The following is a 27,427-nucleotide window of genomic DNA, read 5'->3' on the forward strand; positions in this document are numbered from 1 at the left end:
CGGCGGCTCGTCAGGCGGCGGGAGCGCCGTGAAATGGCGCGGGGGTGCCCCCGTCACGGCCCCCGCGGCCCCGGAGCCGCCGCGGTGCCGTCCGGCGGTGTGTGAACGGCATCCCGGGGCGGTGTGACCGCGGGGTTTAACCCCGGCACCGCACCGTGAGCGCTGTGAGGGGCGGGCGCGCCGCGCCGAGCCCGAGCGGCCCCGCCGTGGGCGCCCCGAGCCCGCTCTGTGCCCGGCGCTGCTCCCGCGCCTCCCGGGCGCCGGCTTTCTAAACGCCAGAATTCTCAAAAATCATCTCAGAAGTGCGGGTTTTTCTGGTCTACATTAACGCGGCAGGAATAAACTCCGTGCTTTTCTTGTGGGCATTTTAGGAGATTTTTTTTTTTTTGCAATTTTTTCACACCGCTGAATTTATAGATTTTTTTGTTTGTTTGTTTAAAGAAGAAAATTTACAAAGTATTCTGCTTTGTATCACGAGAACAAGGACATTCAGTGAAAACAATATTTAATGAGAATAAGAACGTTTGACAATAGTAAGAACATTTAACAATAACAAAAACATTTATTATGACTGAATTTAAAAATGAATAGCCAATTATTCACGTATAGCTTAAGCCATTGCCTGGCTTTTTAGCTCTATGTGATTCTCAATAACGTTCTGCTTAATTCCACGCTGAAAAAATAAACCTGGACGAAAACAACCCAACGTGAAATCATTGCAAATCTGAGCTGTGGAGCCCGGAGTGAATGGTTCTCTGTGAATTATGGTGCTTTATGTCCAAGGGTTTCTTTGCTACCGGGGATCCACTTCAGTTCCTGCTGACAGCTAAGCACTAGGGTATTGACTGTGTTGTGAATATTAAGATTGATTCTGCTTTATGTTGCATTATATTACCCGGGATAAGGGGAATGATCCCTCTCCCTTCCCACCTACCTACGTTCCGCCTCGGCCGGCTCGTAACCCCTTTCCTTCAGCTTGTGTTTGTTTCCTGCCTTTCCCTAAACTTCTCTGCCCGTCCTGCTCCGCAGGCAGAGTGCAACCTGCCCTCGGTGTTCAGACATTTGCAGGAGGCACGTTTCAATTAAGGAGGCAGGCGTGGGTCCCGCGGTCACTTTATTTGCAGAGGGCTTAGCCTCAGTGTTTTGAAAGGCAAGTGTAGTCAGGCACATGTCAGAGGTGAGCTGCGAGGAAAACCCGAGTCCTTTCAGCGGTGGGATTACTGGCACAGGGTGTTTGTGAGGCCGCCGCCGCCTCGCAGGCGGGGGGAACCTGGCAAGAGCCTCTGCTCTGAAACCTTTCGGGGTGTTTCAGTGATAACTCGTGAGTTGGGATCCTGCATTCGTGCTGCAAGAAGTCGAGGAAGTTTTCAAGTTATCTCTCTTTTGTGAGATGGCTGGGAACCAACAAAGAGTGAAGGCGTCTGCCTGCCCAAAGGCGAGCTCCTGCCAGCCCCGCAGCACGGGAGGGACACGATTAATGCTCCGAGTGATTGATGGAGATGGATCCACACCTCCACCAGAAACTCTTCCCGAAAGGGGACCTTCACTCAGGGTCTCCCAGTTGAGGTGAAATGTCTGTGCAGGCTTTACTTAGTGTGCCAAAGCAAAGAAAACGTGAAAATAAATTGTAGCCTGTTTTCTGGAAGCTGTTCTCAGAGAGAACGGCTCAAACAATTCTAAACTGGGAGCTCGAGGAAGGGTCTGAGATGCAGTTAGAGCAGAGGTGTCCCCCTCTCCGCCTCGGGCTCTGCATTGTCTTGTGGTCCCACAGTTGCCAGGTGCTCAAACCTGCCTCCGATGGGGTCATGTGCTGCCGTTTCATTCTTCCTGGTCAAACCAAAGTTTACCTGGGCGTGGGAATTGCCGTGATGGCTTCATCGCTGTCTTCCTCCGGAGGTGAGGAGGTCATGTCTGTTCAGAAACAAGTCATGCGATATTTAAGTAATTTTTATTTTGAATGATGTACTTATTTACATTTTAGTAGTTTTCAGTACAGTCAGCGAGGACTTTGTGAGGCTGGATGGGAGAGAGCACGAGGAGGAATCCTCAGTTTGCATGGAGCCACTCTGTCACTTCCCAGCAAGGGTTAATGGATGCATCTCATTTCTGAAAGCCTCACACAGGGTCAGGAGCTGAAGATTTTTTATTTTTTCTCCCTGTGAGGTATTTACCATGTACAAAGCAAATCACCGAGGTACTGAATTTAGCCTGACATTTCTTTTTTAACATTTTAACATTTTCAAAAGTGCTGCATAATACATTTAAGTGCTTTACAGCTATTAATAGCTGTGTGTATTCTGAGAGGCAACCACAAGGTAGCACGGTGTTCATAAAGAAACTGCCACCTCTGGCTTTAATTAGTTCAAAGAAAAATTATAGCAGAGTTCTACTGAAGCCCCTCCAATAAATAGGAAGATGAGCGAGTGAGGAGCTGGTGGCTCCCTTTGGTGGTGCTTTGCTGCTCTCTGAGGTGTCACTGGACGCACGCTCACATCTGTTGCATACCTGTGTCACACTCCGTTTCCTCACGTCCTGCCAGAAGGAATCAAAAACTGATTTGCACCATTGTTTGGGTTTTTTTAATAGCTCTTTTTTACTGACTAAAACACCTTCAGATTGGTGATTTTATTAAGCTTCCTCCAGGATGTTGCCCAACCTGGGGTCCTGGTTATTCTTATGGAGAAAGAAGTGAAAATATATTAATTCTTGCAGTATTAAATGTCTTAGGGAATTGCAATTATTTCCCAATGGAGCAACATATTATTAGGTCCTGGTCTGCGCTGATACAAAATTTGGTTTTTTTGTCTTTGAAAGTCATTTGTAGAGACAGGATCACCCGTTTATAAAAATGCCTGCATTCGTGTGCATAACAGTGCACACATCTACAGGTATTTATTTATTTATTTCCCCAAGTCCAGCAGCAACAATGATAGCTGCCAACCAAGCCCGAATTTACTGTCACCACCACCCCTAAATAGCATTCATTTCCTAGTAAAGCCTAATGGCATACATGATGGTTTGCCAGATTTGTGGCCTTTGTGAGGCTTATAAGCAGGACTGACTTGGGAAGATCATAAAACTTAATGAACTTCTCGACTGCAGGAGGTGTCCGCAGGGGAAGCGAAAGGCCTGCTCGGCTGCTCGGGCTGCTGCAACTATTTTTTATGTCTAAAGAGAGAGGATGAAAATATTCATTAAGAGCGTTCTCCCCTTGCATGGGTTTTGGCGTTAAAGAATGAACAAAAAAGCTGCGAAAACCAGACGAGCCGCGTGCTGGCCGTGGGGTTAATCCCTCGCTGTTCTGTGCAGGTTACCTTGATTTTGATGGCCGGAGCTGCAGAGCCGTGTGCTGTGCTGCTGGCTGGCTGCAGAGCTCGTACAGAGCTCGGTGCTGAGGAGCATGGGGGCTCAGGAGCGCCCTGGCACTGCGGGAGCCCGCAGGGCATCCCCGGCCTGCCTGCCTCGGCCCGGCCCTGCCCGGCCCCAGGGTGCTACCCCGTGGGCACGGTGTGCTGGAGAGCCGGGCAGCTCTGTGCCCGTGCACAGACTGCAACTTCTGGGCCAGCGTTTAGTGAGAGCAACTCTCAGTCACGCACTGTGACCCTCGGTCCTGCCGGAGCACGGGATTCGCACGGAACAATGAAATGGCACTGATAGCACACATATGTGTGCATGTCTGGTGTATTTTGGCTGTTTTCTAAATATCACCTGGGATGTTATTGTTACTTACTTTAGCTCCTTAAAATATTTATGTGCAGTCCTGTTTTTTTATTTTTTTAATTTTTTTTTTCAAGCTGCTAAATACATATTTTGTTGCTCCCTGACTACCTGAAGAAGTCAGTGCTGGATGTTCATGTTCATCCAGCTCAGCTTGAGCTGTTTAGCTTTTGCTTCTATCTCATGCTTCAGTACAAGGTTTGTCACTGACCCAGTGGTTGTACTTTTGAGTGTATTTTTTTAATTGCCAGCAGATGTATTACAAATGATGCCGTGCAGCAGAACGTTTGGTCGTTTGCACTGTCCTTATGGCAATGACATTGCTTTTCTTCATAAATGTCCTACTAGGAAAAAATAAATTGAATAAAGTGTCTTGGTTGTCATTTGGTCATCTGTTTCCAACACATTCATTATCAGCAGCCTGGTTCTTTGGTGGATTTCTACCAGGGCACTCCTCTAGTTGAGAAAATGGCGATTTGGTGATTATGGGCATTAGAGACATTTGTGGTATTATGTCTCACAGAACCTGAGACTGCACCTTTCCTTCAGCACTTCCCATTGCTGCTGCTCCTTGTTGTATTTAAATATCCATCTTCACCTTGAGTACTGGGATTAGTGGTTCCAGAGATTTTTTTTTCCCCCTCTGTAGAGGATAAATTTGGCCCTACTTGTCAATATTAATTTAGCCAGGAGTCGGGATTTATTTTATTTATTTTATTTTATAGCTGTCTTTCATGTCCTTCCATTTATTTTTGAGTTCGACACATTTTCTTGCTTATCTGAAAATACCAAATTATAGCTGTTACCATGTGGTGTATTTTGGGATGCTTGTTGTAAGTTAAGGAATTTTTGCATTCAGAGATAAATTATTACCATGGCATGTAGGGAATGCAAAGCAGTCTTTTTTTTTTTTTTTTTTTTTTTTTTCAGGATTTAACGCATTTATCAAGCTCTTTTCCTGCAGCTTTCAATGGTAAAGTTGTATGATATGGATATTACGCTGTCTTTTTTCAATTTAAACATTGATTTGTGTGAAACATTAATATAATGATATTTGCAGTCTACCGTAGACAAATATAAGCAGAATTAGACACTCTAAATTGTTACAAATGCAGGGCGATATTTAAATCGGGGTGAAGGCTGTATTAATAATTGCGGAGCGCGGCGGTCCGGTTTGGACGTGCCTGAGGTTTTGCGCTGGTTTTCAGCTCCCGGTGCCCTGGGTGGATGTTTTCAGTTCCCGGTGCCCTCGGTGGCTCGGGGGATGTTTCCAGCTCCCGGTGCCCTCGGTGGATGTTTGTTTTTCAGTTCCCGGTGGCTCGGTGGATGTTTCCAGCTGCCGGTGCCCTCGGTGGCTCGGTGGATGTTTTCAGCTCCCAGTGCCCTCGGTGGATGTTTGTTTTTCAGTTCCCGGTGGCTCGGTGGATGTTTCCAGCTGCCGGTGCCCTCGGTGGCTCGGTGGATGTTTGTTTTTCAGCTCCCGGTGCCCTCGGTGGCTCGGGGGATGTTTCCAGCTCCCGGTGCCCTCGGTGGCTCGGTGGATGTCTCGCCGGCATCAGAGACTGCGGCTCCGCGGCCGAGCCCAAAGCAGCGGAGCCCCGAGCGCAGCCCGAGCTGTCGGAGCCGCGCCTGACACCCCGAGAAGAATGCTTTGTTTGTTTGCTCAGCAGTCATGTTTAATGCTCTTCGCTTATCAAGGTGATCAGCATGGTTCAGATAACACATGCCTGACACCGCCTGCCTTTTCTCACCAGCGTGTTGACCTTTTGTCACGTTTGCTTTTCTCTGGTAGGCAATTCCTGGCTTTAAGTGTGAATGGAGTAAATAATTCACATCAATATTTAATATAAATTATTAAAGTTTCTGTCAGCTCTTACAGTTCATGCTTTTATAGAGTTGGAGTAGTCCATCAGCCAAACAGATGAATTGTGCAGCTCAGCTGGACATTAGAGCTCCTCCATCGTGCTGCCGGGACCGAGGGAGGAAGCAGGGAATTAAATAGGAAAGGTAATGCAGCCTGCTCCTTCAACACTGCTTTTCACTAATGCACGTTCTTTAGGAACGCTCGACGCACCAGATAAATATCCGGCATAATTTATTTTGGTATTACTGTACTTTTCCCCCCCCTTCATGTTGCAAACAGAAAGGCAGAAAACCCCAGTGCCCCCCGGCACTTTCTTCTGCTCTTTGTTATTGGCCTTCCTTTGGTGCTCCAGGCCCTTTCTGGGCTTAGGGTGGGAGTACTGGTGCTGGGAGGTAGGGTTGGGGTGTTTGTTTTTTTTTCCCCTCAGTGGTCTATTTCTATTTTTAAAGACTGCCTCGGAGTCCTAAGGTGATGAAGTTTCAGGGGGTTTTAGACCTCGTTTGTAAATTACAATTTATATTTTGCAAAGTGACCTGTGATTGAATGTAGATTCTGAAAACATTTTTTAAAGGAGAAAAGCTCTGATCTCTGATTGTAACAGCTCGGATGTGTTTATTGCATCAGGAATTGAATAAAAATAGCATGTTTTACATAAAAGCATATAGTAAAAATCATTATGCACTTACTTTAATTTGATGCTCTTTTAGGTGTTCCGGTTCTTTTGTTAATGATCAGTTCAATGCGTGTTGCACAGTCACAGGGACTGTAACAATGTGAATCACTGAATATGCCATGCAATACAAATCCATCACCTGCAAGGGAGGTGGGTTTGTATCATGTGTTTACAGGTCAAACCCTTTTGCTATACTTCAGTCATGCATCAACATTTAAAGCCAATCTCTCATTCCTCATTGTCCAGCAGGTGGCTTTGTCATAGATTATTTAATTTTTAATCATTTATTGTAAGTGGAAAAGGTTATTTAATAATATTATCCTGACAGCATTTTTTAAAAGAACAACAGTTTTTCAGTATGTCCTGTGGTGTATGACGGGGTCAATGGAAGCATCTAGAGAGCTTCAAGTACACAATCTAAATTAAGATTCTAAACAGGCATTACAGATGCTGGTAACTTTGGCAATTATCATTTTGTTTGGTGAACAGTAGTAAAACAGTGTGCGGTAAAAGTGTTTAGAGAGAGAGGATAAATAAATTGAACAGTTTTGCAATGCAAAGTGGTTTGTGGTGTTTTTGAGGATTTCTTGGCTCTTGCTTAACTGCTATTGTGAAGCCTGGAGCAGATTTTCCCATTGCTAATGCCCTAGAAGTATTAATTCACTTTGATATGCTAATTAGAGGGCATTATGCAAGAAATGAGATTAAGTGGCAGCATGAAGCCATTTGCCTGTCAGTAAATTGAGAGCTTTAGCATCAGGAGGAGCTTTGTTTTTTCTGAGTTTCTCTTGGTTTTGCATATAAATAAAATTGATTGAAAGGTCTAGAGAAGCTTCTAGAACATTGGTGGTTCTTTTTCTCCTTCTATGATTATTTAAACTTCATGTTAAAGCCTTTCTCTGAATATTAATTGATCTAATGGGAGATACTGAACATGAAGAATTTCATTGTATTCTCAGTTACTGTATCTTAACAAAAGGAAAGTATTAGAATTCTTTGTGTCATCTGATTTTTGTGGGATTATTTTAGATATATCTTACAGCTTTGTATTCTGATGTCTCTGCCTGCTCCCAGCTGCTGTGCAGAGAGCTGTACCTGTGTGGAGGTGGATTTGCAGTTCTGCAGTTTTGGGGATTGCTGTGAGGGCCCAGCTCGCTGAAGGCACAAGGAAGGCTGGGATTCCTGGCCAACGGGGCTGTGCACATTTGTCACCCCCACTCACCCACAGCTCTCCCACCATTTCTGATGCAAATCACACATGTATTTTCCTTCCTTTAGGAAAGAAGGGGTTGTAATATTGACCATAGATTTTATTCAACTGTCAGAAATTGTGTTAAAGTAACATTAAGGGATTGACTTACAGCCATAAGAGTGAGGGAATTTAGAGTTAATAGTTAAACTCTGCCCTTAACTCAACTCATTGAACCTATTTATTAGAGCATATATGATACATAAGATCACTGTGCTGAGACCTCTGCTGTAGCAGGATGCTCCAGGATGGCTCAAAGATGAGATGATCTGATCTAGTTCAATTTTTCCTTTGTTTTTTGAGGGTTGGAGTTTTGGTGCATGTGTGTATGTGTGGTTTTCATTCAGCCTCTGAGTTGCTTTACTACAGTTTTGTGATTAGTTTTGGTTTTGCAATGCTGCTTTTTAAAAAAATCAGAGAAGTAATTCCGGAGATTGAACAAAAATTTAGCAAAAGATAAACCCAAAGCAAACGGAACCCCAGCCTCTCCAGTCCTCTTTGCCTGAGTGCAGCAGAGTGCTGTTTGAGTGCCCATCTCCTCCACAGATCATTGTCGCAAAGTCAATCAGGGGAGCAGTGCTGGAGTGACAGTGCTTGTTATGAGCCCCAATAGTTATTTAAAAGAAAGGAAAAAGGATAAAAAAATGGCCCAGAGCTGCGTGCGGGGGCTGTTCATGCTGGATGCACATGCTCTCCCTGATCCTGGCAGCTGAAGTCTATCGCTGTTGGGAAATTTTTAACATGAAGCACATGAGACACAAGCACGGCGGTCTCCCCGGAGCCAGGGGGGCTCACGTCAGCGCAGGACAAGTGGCACGTGTGCTGCGGGTCCCTGCCCGCCGTGCCCGGCCCCCGGCGCCCCACAAAGGGCCCCGTTCTCATGGGAAACACGGCGTCCCCGGGCACCCACAGCTCCCCAGAGCTCGGCCCGAAGAATCCCTTCAGGGATGTATAACCCAAAACTCCAGTTGTCATAGTGAGCCTTTTTGATACTGGAAGGGACAAAACATCACCCGACGCTGCAAAGTCAGTTCTCACAGGCGGCAAAAGGAAGCGTTGCTGGGCTCCAGCTGCTCACTTTGGGTTTCAGATTGTTGAACAAAAGAACTAAGTAAGGAAAATGTTCTGAAGCCGACCTTAACTTTAGCAGTAGAGCCCTGATGGCGTTGTTTCAGGAGAAGACGGTGCTGGAGAGGAAATCCTGGCACTGCTGGTTGAGTCCTGGTGCTGCTGTGGGCTGGGGAAGGAGCCTTCCTCCCCGCTGGGTGAGGAGGGACGTGGTGACCTCGGTGGGGCAGACCCGAGCTCGGCCGCTGCCTCACGGAACTGAATGCTAGAGCTTGCTTCTCTTGTCTTTAAAATGGGAATGTTATCCATCTGATTTTTTGTGAAGGTTGTGTTGACTTGGTGCTGTGTGTTAAACAAGGAATATTTTTATCAAGTGTTGGGTTTAATTAAAATTGTTATGTCAGAGGTAAATTTACAGTATCTGCTTCATTCCACTTTGACCGCAGATGAGTCGTACCTCCTGGAGATGAAGAAATTAAGCTTTCCTTAGACTCCTTCTTTTTTTGGCTTTAATCAGGAATGTTTTTTTACTCCATGGTTAGACCTCTGCTTAAAGGATATCAGGGTTTTGTGCCTTGGTGGTTGGTTTGCTCAGTACAGAAGGAGGTTTGCTCCTGTCGCTGGGGATCGGTGCTCTCCTCGAGCAGTAGCTGTTCCAGGCAGGCTGGCACACTCAAAAGGCTGTGCCAGGCACACTTCTTATATTTGTTGATTAAAGAAGGAAGCGTGCTTTTAGCGAGGTTTGTAATTACAGAACACCCAAATGTTTGCTTGTTTTCTTTCATGTGAGATCCTGGTAGCGTGATTGACTGTCACTAGTAAGAACAAGTTACAGTAGATTGCGCAATGATTCTTATTTGACTTCAAGGATGTATTTATTACCATTTTTGTACAAATTATACTAACATGAAAAGTTGTGGAAATGATTGTGCACTAGATAAGGTGATACATTACAGGAGTGGTTTGGTTTATGGAGCTTTATGCCGAGGTTTTCTCAGAAATTATAGCACAGTCCTGTCACTATAAAACCTGGAGATACACTTGGTAATAACATGCAGTGGAGGGATTTTTAGGATTTCACTTGTTATTCAAATAGAGTGGGAACTATCAGTTTCTCTACCTCGTATTTCTTTCTTGTGTTGCACTGGGTGAAGAGGGGAAAGGAAGCCCGAGGGCAGCAGAGTGGGCGCTGGGTGTGGGCACCACAGCCCTGCCCGGTGCCTCCAGTGCCCCAGGCTGGGGAGCTTTTGGCACCAGTGGGGCTCTCCGGGTACCCAGCGCTGGTGTGGGACACGGGGGGAGGTTTGCCCTCCAAAGGCAGCTGAGGATTTTTTTTTTGTGAATTATTTCTTGCTTCCCCTCCACTTGTTAGGGCAGTGACGTGATATCAATATGGAGCTTGGGAACTTATTGACTTGTTGGTTCTTGACCTTTTGACTGTGACCAAGTATAGAAATTGAATGTCTGAAAATTAAATGATAGACTCTTTATACATAAATTCTTGGATGTCAGTGTATTACATGAACTAATTTCGGTTTACCTAAATTTATGGTGTTTTGTGTTCAATAAAGGAAATATTTCTTCCTTTCAATATACCCAGCATCTAATAATATTGTAGTTGCTAACACTAAACAAATCCATTTCCTTTTACTGACTGATTATCATAACAGCTGCTGTTTAATCACCGAGACTGTTATGTAACTTTTAAATCTCTGATATTTTGGAGAGGTGCAGGTGACATCATCTTGCCGTGCAGTGCCGTGATGTCATCGGTGCTGAGCACGCGGCTGTGTTTTGTGGGGCTCCGGACCCAAGTTCTCATTCAGTTCACTTGTATTTACTGGGCTGGGAACGCTTGCTGAGCGAGCTGCCTGCTTGAAAGGAGACCCCAGCTGGCTCCGAGTGCGTGTCCTGTTTTCCGTGGAACAAAAAGCGGGCGTTTGTTGTCCCGCGCTGGAAAGGCCGTGCTGCTGTCCCACGGAATGAGCGGACTGCTCCCGGGCAGGGCGAGCGGCTTCGGGGCCGGGAGCGGGACTCGGGCCTCCAAACCGGCCTGGCGGAGCCGGCGATATTGTTCTCTCCGAGTGCCGCAATAAGGCTGTGGTCAGCACTAATGTAAATATTTGTACAACAACCATGTTCTACAGCCTCCAATTTAATGGTAAAAATCTGCCCTGAACGCCTGGGTAAATATACGCTGAGAACAGGCGCCCATTCACTGGAGGAACAATTGACTTTAGGCTCTTTGTTGCTGGAGTGGCCCGGTGCTGGGCTGCGGGGCGGCGCGGGGCCGGCGGCTCCGGGCAGTGCCCGGCGCGGGGAGCCCGCAGCGCCCGCGCCGCGCCGCCGCTCCGCCGACTTGTCAATGGAAGAAAAAGAACTGTAATCGCACATTTACATATGCTCCTAATTGTTGATTTGGGGATTTTCTATGAATATGGCTTCACAAAACAGATGCTGTTTAAGAAAAGGGGGAACATAATTTTGTGGGCAATGAATTAAGTGTTTTTGTGGCCCTCTCATCCGTAGCTAGGAGCAGTTTGTGGACCGCGTCTGTGAACGCCGCTCATAATTGTTTTTCACACATAAGTTATGCAAATGAGCTTTTATGGCAACTGGCATAACAATTAGCATCCTCCAGCAATATTTTAGCAGGTTAATTGCAAAATTTCTAAATTGTACATCTGACTTGTTAATTAGGCATGACAGAGGTGGTAAAATAGTTATCTTCAGGCAGTGGCAGCCAGGAGCTGCTTGAAATGCAAAGAGCAAGGATTGATTGGATTTGAGGGTTACAATTGTGGGAGCACTGCTGTTGTCAAGTGCCGCTGAGCAGCTCTGCTCCATCGGCTGCCTCAGAGCAAGAACCACGTCGGTGCTGAGAGGATCCTGCCAGTTACAAATCTGCTTTATTTAACTCTGAAATTCTCCAAATCCCGGCTGTGGGAAGCGCCCAGCTCCTGCCTATTCCTCCGCCTTAGGCCCGCGGCAAGGGGAATCCATGGACCTGAAGTTGCAATTTTGATTTTATTTACAAATAGGCCTGAAAGTTCAGCTGCTGGCACAGATCAGCAAACACTTCTGTTTTTCAGCCCCAGTAAAAATGCCATTGCTCTCCCCACCATGTGCTGAGAATTCTGCTGTTACTTCCTTTAAATTGCAACCTTTGCTGCCTGGTATTTTCACATGGTGTTGGTTGCATTTTACAAGCTCTACTTCCCCAGCTGATTTCTCTTAAATCCTTGCTTTCATATATCTTTGTGTGTCTCACAATATTAATCATATTAAAATACAAAAACCCATGCCGTTTGCAATAACCCGTTTTTAGGCTCTCGGAGGTATGTCTGGATGATTTAAACAAGACTGGAACACGCAAGTCTTCATCCTGGGAGCGTGTTCCAAACATCCCCCAGCGCTGTCTGGAGCAGATAACAGTGTGCTCAGCAGAGGTGCAGCCTCTGGAGTCACACCAGCACAATTGGCCAGGAGCTTCTAAATACATTTTACTGGCTTGGACTGCTGATTTTGATATAAAACGCAGATTTCTCAGCTAGTTTAATATTTAATAAGTTAAAGGGTGATAACAAACAGAAAAAAATGCCACTGAACAAGTACCTCTGGGAGCCAGAGCAGTCGGCGGCGCGCTGTGAGCTGTGTGTGGCTGTGCCATTTGTCTGGGCTTTGCTGGGGGACTCAGTGTTTTGTGGCTTAAATAAAGTCAATCACATTTGAGTACCTGTGTAGTACCTGTAAGCAAAAAGAAAATCAGCACAAGCACGTGTGGAATTTCATGTCCTCTGTTTTCTCTATATGCATTCTCTTGATTTAACCACATGGTTTTTAAAATTGGGATGTTATATTTTCATTTAAAAAGTAAATGTTCCTGCATGCATAAGTGTTCTAATATTTTACATTTTCTTGTGACATGTGTATATGGAGTAAGTGCCATTTATGATATGTTGTCATCAATAATTTTGTCACAGAGAATAAAAGCCTTTAAACTCATCCACCCACTGGAACGTTTTATCATATTTATTTTAAGAGATATGAAATTAGCAGAACAATTGAACTCTTTGTATATGGGAGATGCAAATGTAACTGAATATTTACCTTTAATGAAGGGCAGCATAAATATCTCAGTATCAATAAATTATAGGCAGTAGCAGAATATTCCATAGGCAACTAATAAATAGTTCCTTTTTACCCTGGATTCACAAACTGCATTGTCCTTTAGGACAGCTGAATTTACAGTACACAGTGAAATTAAATGATGGTTAACTATTGGAAAGGATCCATCATAATTGGAAAATACTGGGGGTTTGACTAGACCTAAACCACACTTCCAAACCATTGCGTTCCCTGATTAAATGCTCACTTGCACAATTTAGGAAGAGTTTACTACAGTGGTGCCTCAGTAGATAATATTTGGAGTGGAGTAACCATTTTAATGAGGTTCATCGAGAGATTTCATCAGGGAACGTTTCAGGTGTGTTATGGCTTTTGTCTTGTCACGACGTGCGCCTTGGTACCGTCAGAGGAGTTCCAGAGCAGCTCTCCCCTCGTTTGAGACAATGAGGAATTCTGTAGAACGGGTGAGCAGGGAGAGGCAGGACCCGCTGCATTGTGCTCCGCGTGTGAGCAAGCCGGTGAGTAAATACACCCCGTGGCTTAAATGTACATCACATTTTAACTGTCCTAATATTGATCATCCTACGGAGGAATGCAATGGAAGCCCACTGGTTATTAGTGTAAAGAGGGTCAGAGGCAGAGCCGGGCACAAAGCAAGTGCTCTCATGGTAATGATGCTGCTATTTATAGATCCCCATTTCATTAGTTGCAGAGTTTCAGGGAAGAGATTTTCTCTAGGGGAAATGGATACTTGAAGTTCATTTTCTTCCTGATGCACATTAAGGCAGAAACGTGAACAACCTTCAGGATAGGACACGGGGATGCCGCTTTCGTGTGGCTGCTGTGCCGGTGCCGCGCCGGTGCCGCTGTGCCAATGCCAGTGTGCCATGAGAGCCCTCTTCCCCCTGCAGGAACGCTGCTGCTGCAGGGTGCCAGGCCAGGAAACTGAGCCCTCTTGCACTGTGTTGCTTTATAGAACCAACACATCTGGATCACCTGACTTGCACAGCCTCGCTACAGCTGGCACGCACCGGCGCGGATTTACTCACAGCACCGACCAACTGCAGCCGCAGTTAATCAAAACACGGCTGCCTCTTCTGAGTCTCACTCATGAGCACAGACATTTCTCGCAGTACCTGAAAACTCAGTTGTTTAACCATACTTAGTTTCCTCCTGTGAAATCCAGATAATCAAAGCTCCCTTTAATTTTTGTGTGCCTTTATTTCTAGAGTTTTCCTTCTTGGAATTCTTGATATCTTGATTTTTTTTTTCCCTTTAAGAGAATATTTACTTAGTTAGTATTCACTTAATTAGAACTGACTGTTTAATGTTTTCTGGGAGGGTATTTATGGTATTTTCTTTGCCATATTTGCATTCCAGAAATTAAGTCCCCATGCCATTATTCGGCAAGCCTTTCATACATTAGAATGATGAATTGAAAGCAGAAATGGGAAAAAGACTGCAATGCAATGAAAATTTAATCAGCGTCTTCTGCTGCTTTAATAAGGCAAATAATTCTTATTGGCCGCTGCGTTAAGGTTTCTAATATTTAATTCATAACAAACCTTGCATTATTCTGCAGCAGCATCGACAGCTCCACTTTGCTGCCTGCCAACAGGCAACCATAAAAACTTAAAAGCAGATGTAAATGTCTGAAAGAAGGAGAATGATTGGGTCTAAAGCGGTCAGAAAAAATCAACACTATTGCCAGAGAGTTTGATAAATCCTTACATACACTTTAGCAAGGTACAAATGGTATTAATTAAACTCATTAAGTGTGTTGATTTTAAGGCTTTGAGGTACCTTTATTGAAATGTGAGATTTCTTTGGTTCCCAAACGAAAGGGGATGCCAGGCTGGCAGTGCAGGGTGCTGGACAGCTGGAACAATGTTATAAATCAGGCAGACTCAGTTAATTTTCATATTTCGGGTATTTGTTACAGATCAATGGTAAAATCACTGTAATTTGTGTATGTGTACGTGTCGTGCTGGAATTGAGCAAAGGAACAGGAACTCGTGCCCCGCTCCCGTTTCAGCTGTGCCAGCCCAGCAGTGAGGGTCGTGCACTGCCCAGCCCCAGGGGTGGCAGAGGCCAGGCTGGTTTCAGCTGTGCCAGCCCAGCAGTGAGGGTCGTGCATCGCCCAGCCCCAGGGGTGGCAGAGGCCAGGCTGGTTTCAGCTGTGCCAGCCCAACAGTGAGGGTCACACATTGCCAAGCCCCAGGGGTGGCAGAGGCCAGGCTGGTTTGAGCTCTGCCAGCCCAGCAGTGAGGGTCACACACTGCCCAGCCCCAGGGGTGGCAGAGGCCAGGCTGGTTTTTGGGTGCTGCTGCTGCCCGCGCGGGAGCGGTGGCACCCGGCCAGGCTGGGTGCGAGCTCTTGTTACCGCCGAGGGCTGCGCCTGTTCTCATTTCTTCTTGAAATGGCTTAATTGGTGTCAGCACCCCAGGGATAAAGGCCTCCACCACTGAAATCCACACGATTCACCCTGTCTCTGCTCAGTGTAGGGAAACTGGTAACAACTGGTGGTGAATGAGGAGTGAACGGTGCTGTAACAATACTCGATGATGTTTGGGATGACAGAAATTAATACGCACTTGCTTGAAGAAAGCAATGATTAATGGCAGTGAGCAAGGGAATGCTGTCCCTCCTTTAACTCCACTTTGATGGGGATTGAAAAGCAAAAGGCTGTTTTCATTCTCTCGCACAAGCAGAGGTCATCCAGAGTACATTACAGCAATTTTTTCTCTCTGTTTTTTATTTCATAAATATTATGATAAGCACAGATTAGATAGATTTTTTCAGGGAGGCTTAAAAGGATATTTTGTCTGTTTGCTGTTCCTGCTCAATGAAGAAATCGGATTTCTTCTGTTTACATGTGAGATCGTTATATTCAGTGGAATAATTAGTACAATTAAGAATTTCAAAAGCTCACCATTGTGTTAGTTTTTCTGAGGTTTTACAGATGGAATTTCATGGTCTCCATTTCCAAAGTGCTGAGAGGTCAGAACAAGGCGAGGAGTGTTGCCGAGGAAAGAAAAAAAAAGGTTAAAAATCCAAGATTCCTCATTGAATTGTTGATGTAAATATATTTTGCAAGATCCTCACACTTGTCAGTGGCTTTTTAAGCTATTTGATAAAGAATCTTTATTCTACAAGGAGCCTGAAATAACACAACACTGCTTTGGATAATGAATTCTTCATCTAAGCAGAACTTTAAAACAAAGTACAATGTTGGCATTTTTTTCTTTGAGTGAGAGGGCTGATACATCTTTGGGATCCGACAGGAAGACATAAATTAATAGAGTTCTGGAGATCAGTTTCTCATTAATAATCCATTTTGTCATGGTTCTTGGCATTGTCAGCCTTGGAGCTGGTTCATATTTTGCTAAAGGATAAAAGCACATGATGTCTTAAGGCACAACATAAGGAGAAGGAGTTTATCATCTTCTGGAAAAACCATCTCTGAAAAAATAGATTGTTTTCCAGGAAATAAATGTCAATTGCGAGTTTTATGCATTTTTAATCTTCAAACAGGTTTTTTAATGTCTACAGTTGCAAAAATAGACTCGAGTTAGAAGAGGTTGTTGCCAAAAGCCGTTGCTTTGCCTTTGTCCTCTCCACTGGTTTTTGATTTTTTAGAAGTTGCAGTAGATTCCAGACCTTTAATTCTGCTGGTTTAAAGACTATGGCAGATTGTGTCCAATTTAAAACATATAACTGAAAAAAAAAATTCGTTTCTTCTTTTGAATGGGTAAATGTGAAACCTTTGTTACATTTGCACTTCCCGATAGTATGGGACATCTCACAGACCACTGCATGTTCCCCTGGCATTTTCAAATTGGAAAATGTTGCTGTTTCTTGAGCACGATGACATAAATGGAGTCACCCTTTTGAAGTCTTAAATTTGGTTTTTTATGTATCTTAAGGTAGTGGCAGATTGGCAAACAGTGTAACCACCAAAAGTGTTCAGCTTGTGCTGTCATCCCAAGTAAGGAAGAACAGAGACCTGATTTAGATGCCTGCCCTTTATTTTATATACTGAAGAGTGACATAATGCAGAACTCCTCAGGAACGCGTGATGTGTTTGGGAAGGATAAAGGGGAGGAAGGAAAGACGACATTCTCCCAGATCGCTCAGTTGTAAGACTTAACTGGGCTCAAACATTTATAATTTAATCAAAGATAAATGGTCTGCTCTAAATGGTGCAGAGGGAGGGAGTGGGAGGCTCTGGACAGAGGGCTGAAGGGAGCTGGGATCCTCTGGGTGCTTCCACGAGCTCTGACTGCTCAGGATGGGCAGCACACAGGGCACTGTGGGTGCCCCCACGAGCTCTGACTGCTCAGGATGGGCAGGGCACGGGGCACTGTGGGTGCCCCCACGAGCTCTGTGCTGCTCAGGATGGGCAGCACACGGGGCACTGTGGGTGCCCCCACGAGCTCTCATGCTGCAGGATGGCCAGGACACGGGGCACTGTGGGTGCCCCCACGAGCTCTGACTGCACTGCTCAGGATGGGCAGGACACGGGGCACTGTGGGTGCCCCCACGAGATGGGCAGCACACGGGGCACTGTGGGTGCCCCCTCCCCACGCTCTGGCTGGCTGGGTCAGGGGTGCTGCCTGTCCTGGTGGGCGCTGGCTGGAGGAGCAGCAGCACTCTGCTCGCCAGGGATGGAGGTGCAGCATTTACCCCACCAGCAGGAATGCTGAACCCTTTCAGGCTTGCTTTGTTGCCTGAAAACGGGGAAGGGTTGAATTATGAAGACTTAGAATATGCTTCCTTCCACGGAGTTGCAAAGGACATTTGTCTCAGCACATTGTAGTGAAATTTTAAAGAGCAGGTTTTGACAGGAGACATTTTGCTGACACAGAATATTTTGTTCACTTCTGACTCTCAAATAAGTGCTACTTCTGTCATAATGATTGATTTATATTTGGTTTAGTCCATACATTTTACATCCTCTTCTTTAGTGCTTATGGCTCCATGGCTTCAGAACAGCCCAGTTTAACACTGGTATGAGCCTGGCACCACATTCACATTCCACAATAAAATTGATTATAACGAGTTGTAGGTATTTCATGCTATGGTGTATTTAGAATAAAATTATTATTATCATCTCCTGGAAAAAGAAAATTTAAAAATTAAGATTTCTGTTAAAAAATTGTTTTTACAGAGTTGTAATTTAAATTGTTTCTAATAGTAGTGCTTCAAAGGCCCAGTGACCTGCAGAATGCCGCTCCCATGGCTTTATTACAGGTGCTATAACATTAAGTATTGAGCATCTTTGCCCTCCCTGGGGTGTGCTGTGAGCTGTCCCTCCCTGGTCTGGATGGATCAGGCCCTCCAGCACCACTGGAAGCTCAGCCTGGGTGGGCAGCTGCTCTGCATTTGCATTAACCCAGCTTCCTCCCTTCATGTGCTGGGCAGGAGTCTCGGCACATTTCAGTCCATAAATACTTCAGGAGAAACCCTGGAGCCTTTGCTGTGAGTTTGGTTTGGAACAAACTCCCCAGGTAGCCGAAGCATTCCCCGGGGAGCAGAACTCTCTCTGGAGCACGTGTGCGTGGCTTGAGGCAGAGGAAGCTGCTTTGTGTGCATTTCTGAGACCACCAGGAGTCTGCTCTCCTTGGGGTCTGCAACAGAGACCCCCGCACCTGCAGCGGCAGGGTTTGGGTTTGGTGGCACAGCCTTGATTTCTCAGTGATCCTTTGGCACTGGCACCTGCAGCTCGTGCCTCTGTAGGTGCTCAGCAGAGCAGGTACCCTGCTGTGCAGCCACCAGTGCTCAGTGGCACTGCAGCTGGGAAAAGAGGGGACAGACAAATAAACCTGTGCCTGGTGACCACGCCAGTGGGACCACCTGAGTAGCTGAGGCTGCCACGTTAGCTGAGCTGGGCAGTGCAGGACAGGCTCCCTGCAGGGCAGCAGAGACTCCAGGGTTTGTTCCTCCTGCCCAGGGCTTTGTCCATCAGACAAGATGGGCATTGGCTTTGTCCTCAGAGCAGATGGGACTGTCCTGGCACAGCTGGACCTGCATGGCAACGCCAGCACGGGCCCACCACAGCCACCCACCAGCCAGAGGCCTTGCTCTTGCCCTGCAAAATTAATGCTCATGCACAGCTTATTGTGGAACTATAGTACTGCTCTTTCCCATCTATTAAAAATAGCCCTAAGAGCCCCATGGGACACAGTGTGTGAAGAGCTCTGGCAGAGCAGGTGGCTCCCTGAGCCTTTCCTTGGCTGTGGGAGATGATGTTCTGTTCCCCCAACCTGGTGAGGAGCAGGCAGCATGGAAAGGGTCAAACCCAGCTGCCTTTGCCTTTGCTGCAGACATATATATATATATATATATATATAGATATTTATTTCTTAGAGAACGAAGAAGCTAATATTCAACAAGGCTTCAGGAAAAAAGGGCTTCCAAGATGTTACAGATTTTGGAAATATTTGACAATGTTAGCAGCATCAACTACTGACACAAAACCTTCTCTCCAGAAAATCTTTCACAGTTGTGCCAAGAAAAGCAGCTTCGATGGAACATTTTCATAAACTATCATCAGTTATGCAGCAGCAGCTTCACAAATCAGAAATGATATCTTCAGGCACTGCTGTCAAGTGTTATTCAAATAATACCAGCCTCACATTTGAATAACAGCAGACATTTTGAATTAATTAATCAGATGAGATAGTCTAGGCCTTTTCTCATTAGTCTCTGGGTCAGGCATGGAAAGATATATGCGTTGGTGATGATATACTTGTCTTTAATCGTGATTTATGAAGATTTAGGATTGTGTGTGATTTGTCAAAGGTTCTGGGAAAAGGCTGGTGCATATTTCATTACCTAATCTGAGATTGATTTCGTGATGCTGAGAGATAGAACCCTATTGTTGGGGGGGCTGGGAAGCGCAGGTAGATGCAGCATCCCAGGGTTTTACTGGCTTATCTTTGTGACTGTCAAACAATGCTGTAAACTTTTACTGCCAGCAGTTAACAATTCCTGCTTTAATTATAGGCAAATTCTTCATTCCATCCAAAGGGGAAGCTGCAGTAGTTATTTAGTTAAAAAGCATAACAGACCTTATAGCTATGACCCAATGTAAATCATGGACAAAGTTGGTGAATTTCATGGCTTGGTCATGGTGAAAATATAAAATTTCATGGTTTGTCACAGATTAATAGAAAAATCCTATTAAAACTGTGCAAATAACAACACAACAAGTTAGGTGGAGCTCCCTACATGGCACCTTCCTGCTCACAGCATTTATTTTAGGTTAGAATTGCTGCGAACAACATGAGGCCCTTTGCAGGCTTTTCTCTGCTGCACTGTTTTCTATTCAGTTTAATTAGTAGTTGTTGTTTGGTTTGGACTGAATAATTATCATGTGATTGTTTTGAGGCATTATTTACATGAGAAAGCGTGTGTGACTGCTGCTGCAGTGAAAGGGGCTTGGGAAATGAAATATTTGAATACAAATGGTGTGTTTTTTAAAAATCCTTGAGATGGCTCTATCTAATAACTCATCAGTAATCAGGACTTTTGATATTGGAGCAAGGTCTGAGCCGTGCTGGGTCCTCAACCCCTGCAGCCAAGCACTGCCCACGTCTCCTGGACCAGCAGAGCGTGGCCAAGCCTCGAGTTCCCTGCAGATTGCTAATCACCTACTTCTTCATCTTTAATCAGAAAGTTCACGTCTTTTACTGTTCTTGGTACAATTTTGCAGCCCATCCATCACGGCTGCGGCGATGCTCCGTGGCCGTGCAGCCCCATCTCCCACAGCAGCAGCCCTCCTGCTCAGCCTCTGCACGGACTGAAGGCCAGGCCAGGCTCTCACACCCAGGGTTTATACTCTTCTGTTTTTTACTATTTTGGTTGCCTCCAGAATTTTGATCAGTGATTCAGGGATCTGGATCTAGGCCAAGATACTCCAAACACACTGAGCTCTTCCACTCAGTCTTCTAGAGGGAGCAGTTTGTGCTGAAGTGGCCAATTTCAGAAGAAAATGGCAGTTGTTCTACATTGGAATAAGGACAAAAAATAATCAAAGTCCCAGAATAAGGACTTTTAACAATGACATCATGATAGTGATAACATCACTGATACCAGTAACAGCTTTGTATCATAAATGCCCCAGAATTGCACATATGAAGCTTATTTTAAAAATGAGTTTGGCTCTTTTTAATGTGAGACTTTTCTTTCCAAACAGAAGGTTGAGAAACACGTTTTTGGGGGAAGGGTGCAATGGTTCAATAACCACACAAGTTTGAATTTTCAGCCTTTATGGGAGACAGAATGATGAGCTGGCAAAAAGGAAAAGCCCCACAACATGAGAAATCAGTTCATGATTCCTGTTTAAGAAAAACACATCAATGAGTGTTGTTTATATCAAGTTTACAATTAACTGTTGTCAGGTCATCTCCATCAAGAGCTTCATCTGCACTGTGACTAACTACCAGGTTCAGGGAGTAATTAAAGAACAGCTAATCACAGAATCATTCAGGTTGGAAAAGCCCTGAGCCCGACCGTTCACCGAGCACTGCCAAGGCCACCAGTAACCCACGTCCCAGTGCCACAGACACATGGCTTTGAAATCCCTGCAGGATCAGGACCCCACCACTGCCCTGGGCAGCTGTGCCAGGACTTGACAGCCCCCTCTGTCAAGTCTTTTATTTTTCCCAATATCCACTCTGAACGTCCTCTGGCTCAGCTTGAAGCTCTTGACCTGTTGCTTGGAGAAGAGGCTGACCCCACCTGGCTCCAGCCTCCTCCAGGCAGTTATGGAGAGCCAGGGGGTTCCCTCTGAGCCTCAGCCTTCTCCTCATCCTTTCTCACTGTGGTTGCCCCCACACCCAGTAAGTGACAGAGGTCCTCCTTAGCCCTGCTTTGTTCCTAATGTATTTATAGAAGCACTTGATTGCCTCTCAGGCAGTAGCCAGGTGAAGTTCTAGTTGGACTTCGGCTTTCTAATTTTCTTGAACCATAACCTCATGGCAGTAACTCTCCAATGACAGTGTAGTGGTAATTTGTCTCTTTTCCCCATCTCAAATAAGCATAAAATATAGAAGAAAGAAAAAAAAATTTGGTTTGGATTATTGATTAGTGTTTTGCTAATAAGGAATTAAATTTATCGACCGCTGCCATTCTCTAGCTCTGCTTCCCCATGAGTTAGTTGGCAGCTGCAGGCATGCTCAGCAGAGCTGTGGCTGGCCCAGGCTGGCAGCTGCTGCCTCGGGAGAAGGATGTTTAACCCTATTAGTCAGGTCATTTCGCTCTTTTTGTGGAGAGGTCAACAAAAAAGAATTCCTTTCTGAAGTCAACTTTCCCAGCTTTCCTTTGAAAGTGAACGAATTGCACCAGCTCTGAGCATGGTCCAGTGCCCAGATGCTGTGTGTGAAGGTGGGAGCTGCTGCCAGGTGCTGCTGCAGTGATAAATATGGTGCAGATACTCTCCCATATTTTGGTTAATAGAATTTACACAGACAGCACTGGGAGGGCAGACCTGGCACATCAGCTCCTGGGGGCAGCTCAGGGAGGGACTCAGTGCTCTGGGGGCTGGGAAGGGACATCCATGGAGCTGAGTGTCCCCAGCCAGGAGCACTGGGAGCTGCCAGTGCCTCACCCCTCTCTTCTGCCCAGCTGGCTGCAGCTGCAGCCTGCCTGTGTGCCAGGAAACACTCCTGCAGGCAGCACAGCCCCTTCCCAGGGACCGCGAGCTGGCGTGGGGCTGGGACGTGCATCCACAGCCTGGTGCAGCGAGAGGCCAGGCAAGCAAGTTCCCTGAGTTTTGCAGCATTGCCAGTCAGAGCAAAGCATTTGATGTGCAGGAATCAGTGAGTACTGAGCCTGTGGGGTGTGTGGCCTTTGGGAAGATGATAGCTGGGTCCCTGTGTGACTGCTGGCTCTGCTCACGGTGCTTCCCCACGCTGCAGAGTGCAGAGTGCAGTGCAGTTGCAGTACAAACATACACTTCTGTATATTAAGCATGTGCATTAATATATTATTATTACTTGGACTAATAACAAATAGTAGTCAGTCAGTGAGATAAAAAAGGACAGAGTTCAATAGTAATTCGCAGACAGCTTAGCAATTACCCAGACAGCTTGCAGTCAGAAAAGCTGCTCAAATCTAGGATTACGAACTACACCGATGGCAGCTCTGCTGGGTGGGGTTTCACAGGATGATGTTTGCACATAGCTGTGGGACTTGGTTCCAGCACTCCTCCTGAGGAGCTTCTCCTTTACAAGCCAGAATCAACAAGCGTAAAAAACCCTCTGAAAGCCAGGAGGCTGGTTTCCAGAACCAGTCAAAATTATTAAGTATTGTTTTTTGTATCTGAAAGATGCCTGTGCTTGCAAGGATCTTGGAGATTTTCATCCTTAATGACATAAATCCCAAATTCATTTCTGTACAATAATCAGCATCAAACCATACGTGTGGCAACACAGATTTTGTGGTTTTGTTTTTAAAATCAGTGCATTTCCTTGCTTTACAGGTGAAGGTGGCTTCTCCCCTCATTACCTTGGCTGGTTTCATTGATTCCTGTAGTGCTTTCTGTACCCACCACCTGCCCTGTGCCAGCAGAAGGCTAAGGGAGCACTTAAGTCCCATTTAAGCCTGGAGGCGTAATCTCAGAACTTCTTTAGGAGCAGGGTCAGCAGAGCTGGCATCACTGCTCAGCATGCTCTGGGTGCAGGGGGTCACGGGGTGCAGCAGACCTGGGGCTTGGGGGGCTCGTCCATCCTGCTCCACAGCACCAGCCCAGGAGAGGGGAGACTTCAGATGCAAACCTCAGGTCTGAAGCACTCGAATGTCAGAGGAGTGCTGTTGGATTTTTAGGGCAGTACATGATTTTTTTATGGGGCGCATTAAATTCTGCTCCTCCAGCGGGCGTTAAAGCCACCTCATCACTCTGCGCCAGAGGGGAGCACTGGCTCGGGAGCAGGAGAGGCAGCTGTTAAGAGATTTCCATCTCAGCAGTCTCTTATGCCAGTAGGGTTGTGATTTGGGAATATAACAAGGCTTTGGGGACTCAAGTTAATAAATAACTGGTGTATTCCCTTTCCTTCTCTCTGTGCCTGGCTCCAGTGCCATCTCAACCCGAGCAATTATCAGTCCCTGGACTGATGGATTTGACATAAATTCATACATTCTTTAAGCACAAAGCCTTCACAACAAATTTTGCTTTTAAGAGACTGCTGAATGGAGAAAAGGTCACTTGGCTGGTCGAGTGTCTGCACTCGGTGCTGGCAGTAAGTGCTGTGTTTGCAGTGCTGGATTTGATCCCCGTGGTTGGAGGGAGCCAGGTGCAGGGTCTGTATTTTGGTTCACGTTTCTTCTGCCAGGGAGGACAAAAGGGTAGCTTGGAATTGTCTCCATGAATTCACACTTCCTTGCAGTCCTTTAAGCCTCTCTTTGGCTTCCATTGCAGTTTCTCTGTCCTCATCCCATTCCGTAGGTATGCAAGATGGAGTTTAGCGATGAAGCCATAGCAACTATATCACAATACAGAAATTGTAATGGTTTAAATCTCCAAACTTGCATAACAAAGTTAATGGGAGCCTATCAGAAATGTACATGCCACCATGTGCTTAGAAGTGGTTTTAAATTTAGTGGTTTTAAATTTGCAAGCCAGTAGATTGTTCCCAGGAATTCCGGAGCTGCCCCCAGGGAGCAGCTGCTGGCTGTCCCTGCGGGGAAGGAGCGGCCGTGCCCCGGGGCTGTCCCTGCGCCGTGCTCTGGGGTGACCCCCCAGCCGGGGGCATGCCCTGCTCCGGGCACCGTGTCCCTGTCCCTGCAGCGTGGGGACAGCTGGTGTCTTCGCTGGTGCTGCTCTGGCACTGTCACAGGTTTCATCCTGCTTGCCAGCAGAAAAAGAGGATGTCTGGTTATTCTTGGAGCAGGCAACATGTAGGTTTCGTAGGATAATGCTAAAGTACTTGCACCGTGTTAAAAAAATTAATACACTTGTATTGCTACTGGAATTGGAGCCTGATTAGGATTGTTCCAGTACTGTAGTTTTAGCTTTTAATTACTTACTACATTACACAGTATCTACCAGTGCTAATAGAGTACAGAACTGTCATAGCTTTTGTTTTAAAGTACAGGACTGTGTGGTGCTTAATTGTGGAGCAGCGTTGTTCAATTACATCTGAAGTGTTTAATAAAGTATGGCCCGGGAAGGCAGATCGGAGTGGCATGTGTTAATTGGTGTCCGCGTCATTGACTCCGTGTGGTTACGGCATGGCTGCGACATGAGGCCGCAGTGGCAGGCTGCCACGCCGAGCCCTCAGCCCCAGCTCTCCTCCCTGGCACTGGCACATGCCTGTGCTCTCCCACGTTTGCACAGATTTTCACACCAGGCACACACATGGTGTTGTTAGGAAGCACTGGTGCTCCCATCCCTGCCCTGCTCCAGCGCTGCTGCTCCCCACTCTTGGCTGGCAGAGTCCTGTGGCCATGGCACAAGGAGCCCTGGACACAACCCAGAGAGCTGGTCCCTTTCTCCAGAACAGCCCAGGACCCCCAGGCAGGTCTCCTGCTGCCCACCATTTTTTTTTAAATCCTTTTGTCCCCCACCCCGAGGGGCTGGGCACTGGGGGCTGCCCTTGGCTGAGCTGGCTCCCAGAGTGGGCTCTGCTGTCCAGAGCCAAGTCCCAGCTGCAGACAAAGTGGTACTAACAGTTACTTCCTGAGTGCTGGTATATTTTATATCAATGTTCTACTTTTCACCTGATTTCACTGAAATATTCTCTGGAAGTATTTCTTCTGGAATAAACATTTCAGCACATCAGGTTTGTTCCATAAGGGTTGATTGTCAAATTACAGCCTTCCTTCCTGTGAGCGCTGCGCTTTGCTATGGGATCAAATTGCATTAGGTGTTTTTTCCTCCAGTAGAAACACAGAATAATAGTGATATCTTTGTTGTATCATATTTCTGAATGAAAAATAATCACAAACAGATTTCCATGCGGTGTTGCTGCAGAGCAGGAATGCTTTTCCTGCCAGCCAGCCTCTCGAGGTGGTGCTGGGCTGGCCCAGCGTGTTTGGCTGGCGTCCCCTGCACAATTCAGTGTCCCTCGACATGCTCACCACACACTCTTGCTACATTTTCTTGCCTGTGGTCCTCGAAGCCACCTAGCATGCAGGTCATGTGCCCTTAATTTTCATTATGAATGGAGAGTAAAACGTGAAGGTTATTGCCTGGCAGTACAAATGCACTGGGTTTTTTTATTTGGAAGCTCTATTAGAAGTGTCAGGAGTCCCATAACAAAGCCAGGCAAATATCCGCAGAGACACCTTGTTGAGAAAGGCAACTTGGTTCTAAAAGGTTTGAATATGAATGTGGTTGTTTCTAATCAAGCAGTCCTTGAAAAGAATTCCCCACTAGTAGTTACCTCTTTCTTTTTTTAACCTTTTTCCTTGTAATCTGTCTGTTTCTCTCCTCAGGAAATGCTTCTCTGCCAGCCTGCAGGGCGGGAGGGAGGCACAGCCAGGAGGGGAGAGTGGGGCCAGGGGGAAGCCCCACATCTAAATAGCTCCACATCCAGAAATGTAGCTTGGGATTCAGGATGGATGTGGTCAGACAACTGCTGTCTTCTTAAAGGGAGAAGCCTGGGAAAAGTGGGCCAGTCTGGGGGCTTTGGGGGCCACATCAGAGGCACCTGCTGGGGTGACACAGATGTCTTGGACAAAACCAAATCTTTTTATTTAGGGCAAGAAAATGGATATATTTTGGACTTTGTCTCATCCTTGGACAAATGCATGCAGACATGTGGGACGTGCAGGCTGGTGCTGATGTCTGTGGATGCTCCCTTGCCCTAAGTGGGCACCCCCCAAGGTTTCCCTGGCACCAGCAGTGTCCCCATCCCCCTGGGAACCCTGCTGCCAAGTGGGAAGTGTGCTCATGTTTGAGCCAAACAGCAGATGAAAAATTAAGTCCTAAATACTTTCCCTTCCTGGAGTCAGTGTATTTATTCCAGCTGAGCAGTGACCATTGCGGCTGGGTAACCTGCACAGGGACCAGGGGAGGACAGCGATACCCCGGGACCTGCCCTGTCCCACTGCCCACGCTGTGGCAGTTCCTGAAATTCCCAAGCTCACGTTCCTGTGCCACACACGGCTCCATGTAAATAACCTGAGCAGTGCCACCATGGCATGGGCAGGCCTGGGCCTCGGTGGGCGAGGGCAGGGGTTCCTCTGGAGAGGCTCAGGTGTCCTGGCACACCTGTCCCCTGTCCCTGCCGTGGGACTCCCCTGGGGCAGGGGGTGCTGTCCCCTGACCGTGCTCCCGGGGCACATCTTGGCTGCAATGCCTTCAGCACACTTACAAAGTCTCCCTTCTCTTCCCTTTTTTTTTGTAAATTGTCAGTGTTTTTTCCCTCCACGAACCTGTAGCATCTGGCAGCAGGAAAGTACAGTAGGACTCGCTGGCACTGTGGTGTAGAGCCTCGAAGAATTCCGTATTGTGACAACACATCAAAATAAATTGCTGTCAACAGACCAAAACACCAAGTGCTGTGATTCTGTCTGACGTGTGAAGACTCAGACAGGCTGTCTTGACAAGTTGTGGTGGAGCACCTGCAATTGGCAGAAGACAGTGATATAAATCTGATTTGCCTGATATGCAGCACCTAGATATCGTTAATGTTGGTGACAATAACTCTGCATAACATTCCCCAGACATAGATCTGATTTTTTGTCTATTACTTGTGTTGTTTTTTGTCACTCTCTGATC

At 46.3% G+C, this 27,427-nt stretch overlaps 1 protein-coding gene across 5 annotated transcripts in view; it reads left to right on the forward strand.

Annotated features, from left to right (window-relative positions):
* The window catches only part of PBX3 (PBX homeobox 3), a 99,015-nt gene that overhangs the window by 2,235 nt on the left and 69,353 nt on the right, over positions 1 to 27,427 (forward strand). The gene's annotated exons all lie outside the window — the stretch shown is intronic.

The sequence above is a fragment of the Passer montanus genome, unplaced genomic scaffold (genome assembly GCF_014805655.1).
Source record: "Passer montanus isolate IOZ18808 unplaced genomic scaffold, ASM1480565v1 scaffold73, whole genome shotgun sequence".
NCBI lineage: Eukaryota > Metazoa > Chordata > Aves > Passeriformes > Passeridae > Passer > Passer montanus.